We start from the raw sequence: 13,101 nt of genomic DNA on the forward strand, positions 1-13,101 counted from the left end.
ATTGCAGGATTGGCACTTACATCTGTTTTGAATTATGGTTGCAACCTCTGCATAGGATCTCTCCCAAGTAGTGCCTGATCTTCCTTTTATTCAGCTAAGGCTGTGCCTATACTATAAAGTTGTACTGTTTTATAACTACATTAGTCTAGTTAAAACAGCACATCCCCCCTACTGTGGATGTAGTTGTATCGGTATAACTGTGCTTATACCTGTGTAGCTATTCCCATACAGGAAAGAGAATGAACCAGTATAAGCCATGCTTATGCTGGTATAACTGTGTCCACATTGAGGTTGTACCTAACTCACATAGTTATGCCTGTACAAAATGTGTGTATAGACCAAGCGAGAGGTTCTGTTCGCTTTTTCTAAGTACTGTCAGATTTTGAAAAGACAAATCTGGCTTGATCCTAAGTCTGTTTCCTGAACAACGTGTTGCAGGCTTTGACCTATCACAATATAATCCCATTTTCAATTGCTCAATCCATTCTTCTCTAATTGCATAAATTCATGTGTTAAGCCACTTGTCCGCCTATGGCTCTTCATTCTTTCCAGGTCCCGATGGAGCAATTCTCTCAGGACAGTTCTTTTTCAATACTTGGGATGTGCCTTTCTTTTAGCTCTTAAAATTTTATTTCATAGTTCTTAAAACTTTTGGGGAGCAAACAAATAAAATGTGGCCTCGGATACACTCCGTAATTCCACATATCATACTAACAGACTGCTAAATTCCATTTTTCAATCACAAGAGTGAGAAAAAGTGTCAGTTAAACCAAACGTTATTAAAAAACTATATATTCTCCTAGGGTGAGACATTTCATGCCAAGATTCAACCAAGGCTGAACAAACTTTTACGGCTGAGTTACACAGCTCTGAAAATAAGGTTTTTGATAGAAATGCAGGAAACCCCTTAACTACAGCAGCATTTGAAGACTTTGAAGGAGCCATTACAAGCTACTGTGTGAATGATCCATAGAGAACAGCAGTATGTGACATACTTACACTGTGAATTGGTGTATATAGCAAAGTAAAAGGTAAATGAATTGTACCATTATAAAAAAATGCAATAATCAAGGTTTCCATTCCATCTTCAACTTTACCTGCAGTACCTCGTTACTTCAGCTCTTTTGTTACTTAAGATCACACCCTAATCTCATACTCTTGCAATATCTAGATACAACAGAGTAGTGAGGATGCACTGAATGGGAGCTATTGCCTTGGATCATGTGGATAACTCATATTAGCATTAACAGGAGTTCTACATGCTTATCAAGAGGTAACAATATTCCAAAGTCTTCACTTGGCTTCCATGTTTGGACCTTTAGGGGAAATATTTTAAGCACTGCAGAGGGTTTCAGCTACGTGAGTCCTATTGACTTTATATGAATACAGTATCTTTCATGCAAGAATCTCAAAGCACTTTGCAAACATTAAATTAAATCTCTTGTAATCCTGTGAGGCAGGTAAACATTATCCCCATTTTACAGACGGGAAAATTAAGGCAGACGAAATAACTTGCACCAGGTCACACAGTGCATCTGGAATACCATCTAAAACACAGACTCCCTGTCCTATTTATCCAGAAAAAACTACAGCACCAGCAGCAGAAGTGCAGGTTTTCTGACATTACCCCATCAATATCCTCAGCTCCGTTGTGCTAGCGTAACCGTCGGGTTAGTGTGTGTATGTTACAAGTTCCCCAGTGTGCAAATCCATCTCTAGAGCGCATGGGCTTTTTAGCTCTGGAGAACCCCAGTTCATTCCCCAGTGGAGGCCACCACACTACCTACTGTACAAAAACACAGGAAACAACAGTCCCTGCCCCACAAAAGCCTTCCCTTTAGCTTTTATTCCACCTGCAGTGGCAACTCTTTCCTGGTAAAATTCATCCCTGTACAGAGGGCCAGCATTGTGGGGCATACGCCTTCTTCTCACTCTCTCTACAGGGGTGAATTTCACCCTATTAGAATATGTCCAGGGTTTGAGTTATTAAATTCCTGCATATACTTTCTTTCAACTTTCACTTCAACATCTAAAAGGTCAGCTCCTCTTATTTAGCAGCATAGTAGCAGTCAGATTTAGAGTAAACTGCAGTTAGTGTCTGTTTTGAATTGAATTATTCCTTGTCTATCACAGCCAATATTCAGCCCCGAAGCCATCCCACTAGAAATTACGAGATCTGCTACCTGTCAGATGACTGAAAGCACTCACTCAAGCAACCCATCAACTGGAGGGGATTAACTCACAACTGCTGCCACTATCAGTGAAACAGCAAGTAGCAAGCAGGCAGTTCATTTTACAAAAACTTAATGGAGTGCATGGCTCTGGCTGTTTAATACAAGCACTGTCAACAATTTAAGCAAAAAGTCTCAGCTGTCGCGGCTGACAAGCTGAGCCGAATTATTTATCTCAGCAGACTAGATAAGGGGCTGGTGGAGTGGTATCTGGTGTTACTATCCTACATTTCCATACTGTGGTTACAGATAGCATGCATATGGCGACTTGAACTACACTGGCAGTGGCACAATCCTACGACACTGCAATATGGTAAAGTTGTTTTTACCTTCTTTCCTTCATATTTTAACAATCATATTATGTTCCTTTGCTTTGCTGTGTGTTTTACACAGCACAATCAAATATAGCCTTCCCTGTTTGCACCTCCAACATTTTTGCTGAAAAGTAATACCGCAAAATCACAGACCACCAATTCCTCAGCTGGCATACTCATACTATGCCGAGTGACACCAACTGAAGAACTGGCCCATTGCATCTTCTCCATTGTGCATGAGTTTTTCCCAGACGCTTCTGCTAACTAACTCACCAGGGGACTGATTTCCTATGCTTAAGCACATTTGTGTTATTTAACAAAACAAAACAAAAACCATCCTAACCAGTATTTACCAGGAAGGATTTATCATGCCAATGCTGAATTTACACAGTCCACTTCTTTATGCACACACAATGTCTATGTGCACACGGTTAAGTGGACTTAAAAATCTGTTCTGCATGTAAAGTGTCCTCTTAAAATATGAATATTATTTATTCATTGGAATTCATCTGGCAGGATAGGAAATCTCTACTGGAGAGGAGGAATGTTAAGATTCCAGGACAGTAACTAGGAAGATGTTTCCCCTGTTACAGACTCTTGGCAGTTACCCATCTATTGAACAGAACTGATCGAAATCTATTTGCAAGTAAAATATGAAAGGAACAAAAAAAAATTGATAATACTAAGTTAGAGTGAACTAACTGTACTTGGTGCATAGATGGTGAGCAAAGACTAAGATTAAGCAAACTACAAATCCCACTTGTTTTACTTTTATCTTGCCCACGTGCCGCAAACCTCCATTTGTCTTTCTTATCAACCTGTATGCATCGTGTCATAAACCTAAACTGTGAGGTCTTTTTTTACTATATGATCTTTCCGTGCCTAAGCACTATAAGAACTTAGTCCAGACTGAGGGCCCTAGATACTACTATAATATGCATTGAGCAGTGGTCCCCAAACTGTGGGGTGCGTCCCCCTAGGGAGGCACAAAGGAATGTTCTGGGGCGGCTGTGGCAGGACCCAGGCTATCCCCCATGGAGGACAGGGAAGGAGAGCCACGCTTCCAGCCCCGCTCTGCCCGAAGACCAGCTCCGCCACCAACCCCACTTAGCCCCCAGTCCTGCTCTGCCTTCAGGCCCAGATCTGCCCCCAGTTTCACTCCACCCCAGCCCCACTCTGTCCTCATTCCCTCTCCACCCCCAGCCCAGCTCCGCCTCTAACCCCAGCTTCTCCCCCATCCCAAGTTCTGGCCCCAGCTCCACCTGCAACCCAAGCTCTGCTGCTGAGGAAGCCTTGGCTGTGCAGTAACAGGGGGAGGGGACAGATTCCATTAATGGCAACAGGGGGGTACAACTGGAAAGGTTTGAGCACCATTACCATAGAGGGGGCTGTTAATGAGTATAAGTTATAGAGGCAGCATGGTCCACTGGAGTGAGCACTGGACTCAAGGCAAGAGACCAGGAGTCTACCACGAGCTCTTCCAATGACCTGCTATGTGACCTTCAGCAAGTCACTTCACTTCTCTGTACAAACAAATGTTTACAAAACACTGTTACAAATTTCTAAAATCTTTTTTAAAAGCTACTTTAAACCAGTTGGGACATTTTTAAAAGCAATAATGAAAATATTTCATCTAAACTTTACTAAATTAAGTAAATCATTGATCAGACATTTTAAGGATGCAAAGTTCCTTTGAACCATTTAGTTGGAAATTAACATGTTCCCCTAACGAACATTTTTAAACATTCAACATATGATTACAGTGAATACTCTGAGGGTTATATATGTGTACAAGTCCACAGATGTGATAGTTAAGATCCCATGGGAGAAATGCCCAGGGGACTGTCTTCTGCAGGCAGCAAATATGTCATCTGGGACATACAGTTAAGTGGATGCTTCCTAAGGGCAGCTGCTCAGTGTTAGTGAATTCATTATTACACCTATATATTTCCTCCCACGCAGATCATTAATGCTGATTCAACTCACCCGAGACCAAATCCTTACTGCAAGCATCCTCAAAGCTCTTTTATTCTTGCAATAAATTAATCTCTCTCCTTAATATTATGCCAAAACTCTGCATTGAAATGCTTTCTGGAAATTTTAAACAGGGATATTGTCAGCAACCATCAAACATTGATGCATGCAGCATTTTCTGTTCATGCCATTAAAAAGTGACAAACTGCCCACTCACAGAGAGGATAATGTCCAGTTTGAAGAGAAATTCAAGTGCCAACAAAAAAGTTTTTGAAACTGACTCCTTGTCCTGTCCTTCCAAATTAATCTTTTTGGGGGGGTCAATGCTAAAAAGATTCTGATTATTGCAGAGATCGCCGGGCGTGAACATGATTCCTCCCATACACCGATAAAGACAAAGAAGGGAGAAAGATGAAATCACAAATAGAAGAAGTTAGGTGTCCAACTCCCATGTGCCTTTGAAAACCTCTCCCAGGAAGGGAAAGAGGAACCGTTGGAAGATGTGGGACGCACAAAGAGATCTGAAGTAGAGTGAAGGTGCTTGGTGCATGAAAATAGGGCGATCTAGTCTGTTTCAGTGACAACAACAAACCATTTTTCACTCAGTTTCCCTCCTCAAAGTTTAAGGTGGGAAAAGGAGACTAAAGGCGGAAAGGAAGGAAGGAAATGAGGAAGGGCTTGTGAGCAATGACAGTGAAACTACAGAGGGGATCAAGTTACAAAAGGCTGTCAGGTGAGGATGAGAACAATTGAGTTTGGCATGGTAGATAAGTGAAGAGATTCAAAGATATTCACCCATTCAGACTGCAACTGCTCAGTGTTGATGCCCACTATTGCACACCAAGTGCCCAGTATTGTAGCTACTGTATGATGTGCTCTGGGAATACTGCATAGATGTACCCTCTCTGGAATCCTCACAATGATGATCTGAGGCTATTCCAGCAAGCAATATGTTAAATATTATTATTAATAATAATGTTTATTCTGGATTGCCTAAGGGCCAAATGAGAAAAGGGCCCTATTGTGCTATGCAGCGTACAAACAGAGTAGTAGATGGTCCTTGTCTGAAGAGCTTACAATCTCAACAGCCAAGGCAGACACGAGGAGTAGGAAGGGGTATAAAACACAAACAGAGTGAACAAGGTTATGCCAGGAAATGTCATGTTAGCACCATCATTTTTTAATTTTATTTTATTTTATTTTAGTGGGCAGATTAGGAGGATCAGCTAAAAGGCAAGAAAAGTGAAGAGGTAAATGGGGTGAGGAGGATGGGGAGGGGGAAAAGAGGTAAGAAGGGTAGGTTTGGAGTGAAACTGAGGTGAAGACACTGTGAGGGAGGAGGAGGCAGAGTGTTGGAATAAATAGCCTATCAGCACAGGGCAGAGAAACCCAGTCAAAACAGTGCAGTACATTATTACTGATATAATATTGTGTTCATACCATCATCACATAACAAAAGTGAGTGTCGACAAATGTGGCGTTTTCTGGAATATTCTCCTTAGGAAAGTTTTACGGGCAATTATTTAAATTTTTATCAAGAAGGAGAGAAAACTTGCATGAAAAAGCCAACTTATCTCATATTTTCTGCATTTCCTTTGCTAGTGTAGCATTTTTATTTAATATATGAGTGTAAGCTACTTGGGTGAATCAGCCATTTCATCAACAACAAACCATTTTTCACTTAGACAGATTTCCTCCTCAAGGTTTCATTCTTTAGTTTTTTTAGAGTGTGTTGGTTACAACTGAAATAAAAACAGAATGTCTTGGGATGTAAAATAGCCCTTTAGCTATTTAGATGTAGAGTTCTTACTTCTCAAATATCTTCCCCACTTCTAGGCATCAAGTGGCTGCTTCTAATATAGTTTCTTGTAAATCATTTGAGAACCTGATAACACTTTCTGTCTTCTGCTCTTATGTAAGAAATCCATGTGCTGCAGACAAGAGATGATTACTCTATAGCTCACAAGCAAACATCAGAACTGAGACAAGAACTCTCATCTTTCATTTCCAAAAAAACCACAGGTCTTTACCACTTGAGCTAAAAAAGTCCCTTATTCTCTATGGATGAAATTCATCTCTGGCAGAGGATCATCACTTCACTTAAATTATAATGATTATTATTATTTGTATTTCAGTAGCCCACTTGATCCCTCAAGAGATGGTATCAGAGGTGCACGGGCATTGTGCTAGCTTTTCTGCAGAGAGGTGAATTTCACCCTGCAGGTGAACCATTAAGGGACAGCATCTCTCACTCACACAATGACAGAGTATTACTCTGCCTTGTTACTCTTCCCTGTGAGAGTTCTAGGCAGAAGTTATCTCCTTATTTGATAGAAAACAGGTTTGGCATCCAAAGCTTGGAACAATAAGCTTTTGCTCTCATAACCCAGAAACTCCTTTTTCCTTGATTCTGGAGCGAAGCCCGTTGCTATAGTGATACCACACTAAATTGCAGTATCACAAAATTAGCATTATGACTTCTCTGCAGGATCAAGTAGGAGGGAAAATAAAAGGAGACAGGCTGAGGAAAACTAAATAATGAATGTAAATGGGAGTAAACATCAGCAATCCGAAAACATCCAGTAAAGACACTTGCTAATTACATAGCTGAAGAGTGCTTAACAAATGAGTAACCAACCTTCTGACTGGGTGCTCAACAAAGGGCTCAGAAATGCCAACAAAGACAGCATATCATCTCATAAGAGCACATTTCAGGAAGAGCTTTAACGCCATCTGAACAGTCAAGATTTTAAATTCAATTAATCACAAATACAAAGGATAGAGGGGAAATAAACCCACCCAGATAAATAAAAGCTAATGTTTTAGCAGAAAACTACCTACTAGAGTTATAGATTTGAAAAAGAGCCATGCTTACATTCTACCAGCCTGTGAAAGAACTCCTCCCCACCAATTCAGCCAATCAGTTAGTAACGTGACATCATGCTTCTCAACAGACATCATTAACTCAAGCAAACAGAAAAAAAAAATAGCAAGTAAATTACAACATCCTAATTTTACAAAAATGGATAAACTGAAACAGGGAACAAAAACAATCACATAATTCACACAGAAGATTAAGAATTTTAAATCATTAATCATTTAATTAGAGCAAAAGTAATAAAATAAGACTACCATTATCAATTACAGGACATTAATTCAATTCCAAGATGTAAACACAAAAAACACCTTTCAGAACATGAAGGCTCTTATACAAGAATAGAATCAGCACAGGAATGAAAGAGGTTTTCTCGTTAGACCAGTCTCAGCCAAGAAAAAAGATTAGTTGGAAACAAAAAGGTATCCAGAGTTACCCTTCCCCCCTAAAATGTTACTGAGAATATCTGGCAGAGCCAATGTGAGGCTGTAATATGAAGAAGGGTATCCAGGACCCTCCCTCCCCTATTGTGCACATCAAGACCATCCAAATAGTGAGCTTACACTGTGTCATCACGTAAGAATTGTATATGTTTGGGACAAAACAAATTGTAGCATGATGCTGCATCATAAAATGATAATGTTTGCAGCTGTAAATTGTACCAGCTCATTACCATCAGCAACACAACGTCCCAACGTAAGTGTATGTCATGATTATGGTGTAACATAACTTTGGAGAAGCTTGAACATTACCTGTGTTGGGTTGCTGCTCCAGAACTCGGGAACATTTCTCCTGTGTGAATGGACAATGCCACTGTATTCTAGTTAATAAAAGTGTCACAGAACACATGATGGCAATGCGGTCTTGGGAGTCTGATTCTGCCTCTCTTAATCATGTTAAGTCATACCATACTCTGCAAGTCACCTCTTGTACACTTTACTTGCAGAGTAAGGTACTACTCAATAGGAGTAAAGATGCAAAATTGGTCACTTTATTCATTTTGCTACCCAAATATATTTTTAGTTTTAACATAGAAAGTTTCAGGGACGACAGAAATTTAATAGGTTTTCAAATAATATCAGTTAAATTACAAAAGTATCTCAAAGGTTCCCATAATTACCAACACCGTGGACAATGACCTTCTTCTCAACTTTTATGATTATTTGCAGGAGTCTTAAGGTCATGAAATGTGTTTTGAAGACTCCTGCAAATAATCACCAGCTCACAAGATGCAAAATTAAACACATCTGGCCACCTGTTTTTTCACTGACTATAGAGAAGATGAAAGTGCAAGTCAGGGGCTTGTCAGGGAAAATCCATTGTATTATCCCAAAAAGATATCAAAGATGTTCAGCATGCCATTGAGAAAATACTGATACAGGAAGATGCCAAGGAGAGAGAGACACGGAGAATGCACCTGCTGTTCTTCCATAGAACAAATGACAAGAATACTTGGAAAAAAAACATTTTTTCTAAGCTGCTTTATCGAGAACATGGAAAGGACATTTCTTCTAATTAGCTTATAAGGTCATTACCATGTAAGTTAATTTTACGATTACTGTAGAAACAGCACAAACAGAGAAATACAATTTCTATATTATTTTATCACTGAAAAATAGAAGCATATTACTGTATATTGGACGACATAAAGATTGTTTTCTCCAAGAGAGAAACTATATAGAAACATACAGTATTAATTTCTAGGTTTACACTTTCCTGGATACTGTTCCCTACCCTGTCATCTACTATTTGAGGTCTCCCTTTAAGCTCTTAATGGGTAAGATAATGCCCTAGTAAGAGCAAGATGCCTGAAACAGCAGAAACAGGAGATTATAGACAGGGGCGGCTCTATGTATTTTGCCGCCCCAAGCACAGCAGTCACGCGGCTTTCGGCGGCACGCCTGTGGGAGGTCCGCCGGTCCCACGCCTTCAGTGTACCTGCCACCAAATTGCTGCCGAAACCGCGGGACCGATGGACCTCCCGCATAAACGCTGCCGAAGGCAGCCTGACTGCCGCCCTCACGACGACCGGCAGGGCGCTCCCCGTGGCTTACTGACCCAGGCACACGCTTGGTGCACTGGTGCCTGGAGCCGCCCAATTATAGAGGATGTATTTTAGCTGCCTAAGTCTCAGAAAGGAATCCTGGTCCTTTCAATGGCATATGATCTAGTCTTGCAGGGTGAACTTCACTTACTGTTTTGATTGTCTCAGAACATCCTGTACCCCATGTCATTAAGGCCAACCAGTTCCTTAGGCACTTTCTGTTCAGAATGCTATCCTCCAAATGCACCACTATTTTACAATGGTACAACTGCTCTTTTATTTGCCCTCTCACCACGCCTGTTTCCTCTATCCAATTGCTTAAGACAACCACACGTCATGAAACACTGGTGCTGACAGGACTGGGTAATGCACTTTTGAGACACTGATGAATGATCTCTTATCCCCCTCTATGCTCCACTGAAGTTGTATTGCCCCTGATTTATTCCATAGTTCAACCTGTCTTTCCTCTTGCCATCCAATGACCACAGATTGAGTTCCTTTTCTGTATGACTTCTCAGACAGCCACAGTTCACAGTGTCTTGGAACTCTTCAGAAGCATACACACGCCACACCATACCGGATCCATGGATGTCATGCTCTGAGTCATCTTCCTAGTCTGTGCAGGTATTCAGAAAAAGAGATCCAACACTGGAATCCAGAGATTAAGGGAGAAACGTTACACAGAGTCTCTTGTGTGGTTTTTCAACAATGGGTAAGCTGATGCAGTCATCTTCTACATGACCATATGCATAAATGATGTCTTTTTTGGAATATGGATTTCCTCTTGATGTACTGTATTTCTTCCCTCTCCTTCAAGACTACATAAAATACCTAGTGTGATGAGAGGGAATTTGGTCATCTCTTGGAATCCTAGGTTCAATTCTGCTGCAGCTGTGAAAAAAACAAATATATGATACTCATACAAAGCTGCTGGTTTTGTTTCAACTTTATATTTAAGCTTTGACATTAAAGAATTCAAGTATCAAAGTTAGAGCTTCCCTGTTCTCCATTAGCATAAACATTCTTGCATTCCACTTCCATCTTCATTACCCCGGCCCCTCTTCTGGTTCCCTTTTGCTCCCCCAAATATACCACTTTCAATAGACTCAGAATAATGACTCTGGTGCTCATCAGTCGCAATCTTCTTATGTGCAGCACAAACAACAGGACATGTCTCCAAGAAAACTGCACTGATGTTTGGGAGGGGATTGAAATCTTGAATCTTCCTAGATTGCACTACCATTGGTAATATTTCATTGGCCATCAACCTCAGAGAGGCAAGTCTGAAAACTATGGAATGAATAAACTCTCTCAAATGGCAGTGTTTGATGAGGGCAGTTTACTGGCGTTGATGCTGGCATCATACATTATCTCATTACGATAATACTCTTACAGGAGTTAGTCCAAACAACACATTTTAACTAACTGATGTTATAACAGAGTGACATTTGTGACAGCATGCACGAACATATGGAAAATAGTTTAGGATGGAGCATGAATCAGGAATAATTCAAGCTAGATATGGTCTCATTGAGATGTTTGTTTTCCTTGTCTTCAATGGGCTGAGTGCTTCCAACTTCTTTCTGGTGCTTATCCTTCAGAAAAGGCACGTGAGTGTGTCCCACATCCAAGAGGATGATGCTATAACCTATGAGAAAGTGAGTGATGAACAGAAAAGCACGAACAGTTCTGCTGTCATCTTAAAAGCAACTATCTACACTTCCTATGCCCAAATAATCCATGCCAACCAATATGGGCAGGAGAGAAAAGTTATATACATTAATGCTTCTGTCTTTGCCCCCAACAAATCTAGTGCGATGACAAGAGGCATAATTCCGAATAGTAAACCACTATGTTGGCAGCTAATGTGAACTTCTCATGCTACATCCACACTACTTGTGTGGCACAGCTGTGACTAAGAGTAATTGCTCACCATATACAGCCCTATAGATCAAGAGATAATAAGCATGTTTCCTTGGCTTGATGAATAGATTGTGATATAACATATGGAACACAGGTGATTTAAATGCCAGTGACAGCGTAGATTGAAAACTTAGAGAGACATATCAACAGATCAGGAATAGCAAGGACAGTAGCCTTGCTGGCTTCCTCACACCTGCTGGGGTTCCCCCAAGACCTCTTCCACTTGGTTCCCCAAGAACTCAATTCATCCCTCTGGTTCCTTTATTTGGTATACAACAAATCTACTCTGAGTAGATGAGACTCAAGTGTAGCACGTGGATATAGGGCATACCACACAGCCAAAGTTACACAGCAAAACTTTTCCTTATATACATTTTTACTCACACTAACAACACATGCATTCTTAACTATACATTGCGTCACACGCTTCAGGATTGGCTTGGTTACTCTGCAGGAACCACTCCCTGACAGCATGTTCTCTGTAAATGGTACCAGGCTGTTTCCCCTTATCTCAGCTAGCACAGACATCATGTCTCTAGCCACTCATCCATTTACCTTCCCAATCACGCCCACCAAGAAATGAGGCAAAGACAGACACAGATATCTGCCTCTTAGGAATTGTACTGAAAACACCATTTCATTTCATAGTCTTAGATGATGGTATTTAGCCACTGGTGAGTTAAATTCAAGCTTGGAATCTAAAAACAACAAGATATAGTTTCTCTTAACCCCAATACTCAGACTCAAACACATCTTACAAAAGTCTCTGCCTATAACAGAGGCTCTCAAACTGTGGTCCACAGAACACCAGCAGTCCGTGAGCTCCATTTAAGTGGTCCGTGGATAGTTCCCTCTAAAGTGCATGCCTGGGTGGCTGCACACGAGAGAATGAAGGGCCACTCACCTAATTAGTGGAGCCGCACAGTGGGTAGGTGGGAGTGGGATGAGAAGACAGGGTGGTGGGGAGAATTTGGGAGGTGCAGGGCTCCGGCGGTGTCATAAGTAGATAGGTAAGGTAAGGGTTAAGTTTTCTTTTCCTGTAAAGGGGGAACAACGAGAACCAAACGCCTGACCAGAGGACCAATCAGAGAACTGGATTGTTTAAAGTCAGGGGCGGGAATTTGTATACTCGGGGTCTTTGTTGTTTTCTCGGCTATCGGTAAACAAGGTTTCTTCTAACTCCATCTTATCTCAAATATTCTACTAAAAGTCTGTGAGTACAAAGGAAAACAAAGTAATTCGGCTATGAGGAGCTTTGTGTTGTATGTACAGATGTGGATTGCTGTGTCTTTGTTGTTTTCCTCGGCTGTGAGAAAACAAGCTTTGCTTCTAACTACCTCTGCTTTCAACCCTTCTCCTAAACATCTGTGAGTACAAAAGGAACAAAGTAAGTCGGCTATGAGGAGCTTGTGTTGTATTTTACAATTGTGTGTTTGCTGTCTTATTTAAATGGCTATTTTTTAATAAGACTGGGTTTGTTCATATTTTTTTTAAGAAGCCAGCCTTAATTACATTTTTTGCAAGTTATTTGTCTGTATTCTTCATGCTTTCTAATATAAAGCTTTTCTTTTCAAAACTTGTGAAGCTTCTTTTCTAGTAGGCAAAGAGAATTGAAACCTGTAATCAGGTATCTGTCTCCCTCACGGGACAGGCAGGACGGGGAAAAGGCAAAAGCCAGCTGTGGTATTGGCATCTCAATTGTCCTAGGGAAAAGAACGTATCTCGTTGGGAAGCAGAAAG

General features: G+C 40.8%; 1 protein-coding gene across 1 annotated transcript in view; it reads right to left on the reverse strand.

The window, feature by feature from the left end:
* The window catches only part of NAALADL2 (N-acetylated alpha-linked acidic dipeptidase like 2), a 912,012-nt gene that overhangs the window by 818,431 nt on the left and 80,480 nt on the right, over nt 1–13,101 (reverse strand). The window lies entirely within an intron of this gene.

The sequence above is a fragment of the Chelonoidis abingdonii genome, chromosome 8 (assembly GCF_003597395.2).
Source record: "Chelonoidis abingdonii isolate Lonesome George chromosome 8, CheloAbing_2.0, whole genome shotgun sequence".
Taxonomy (NCBI): Eukaryota; Metazoa; Chordata; order Testudines; family Testudinidae; genus Chelonoidis; species Chelonoidis abingdonii.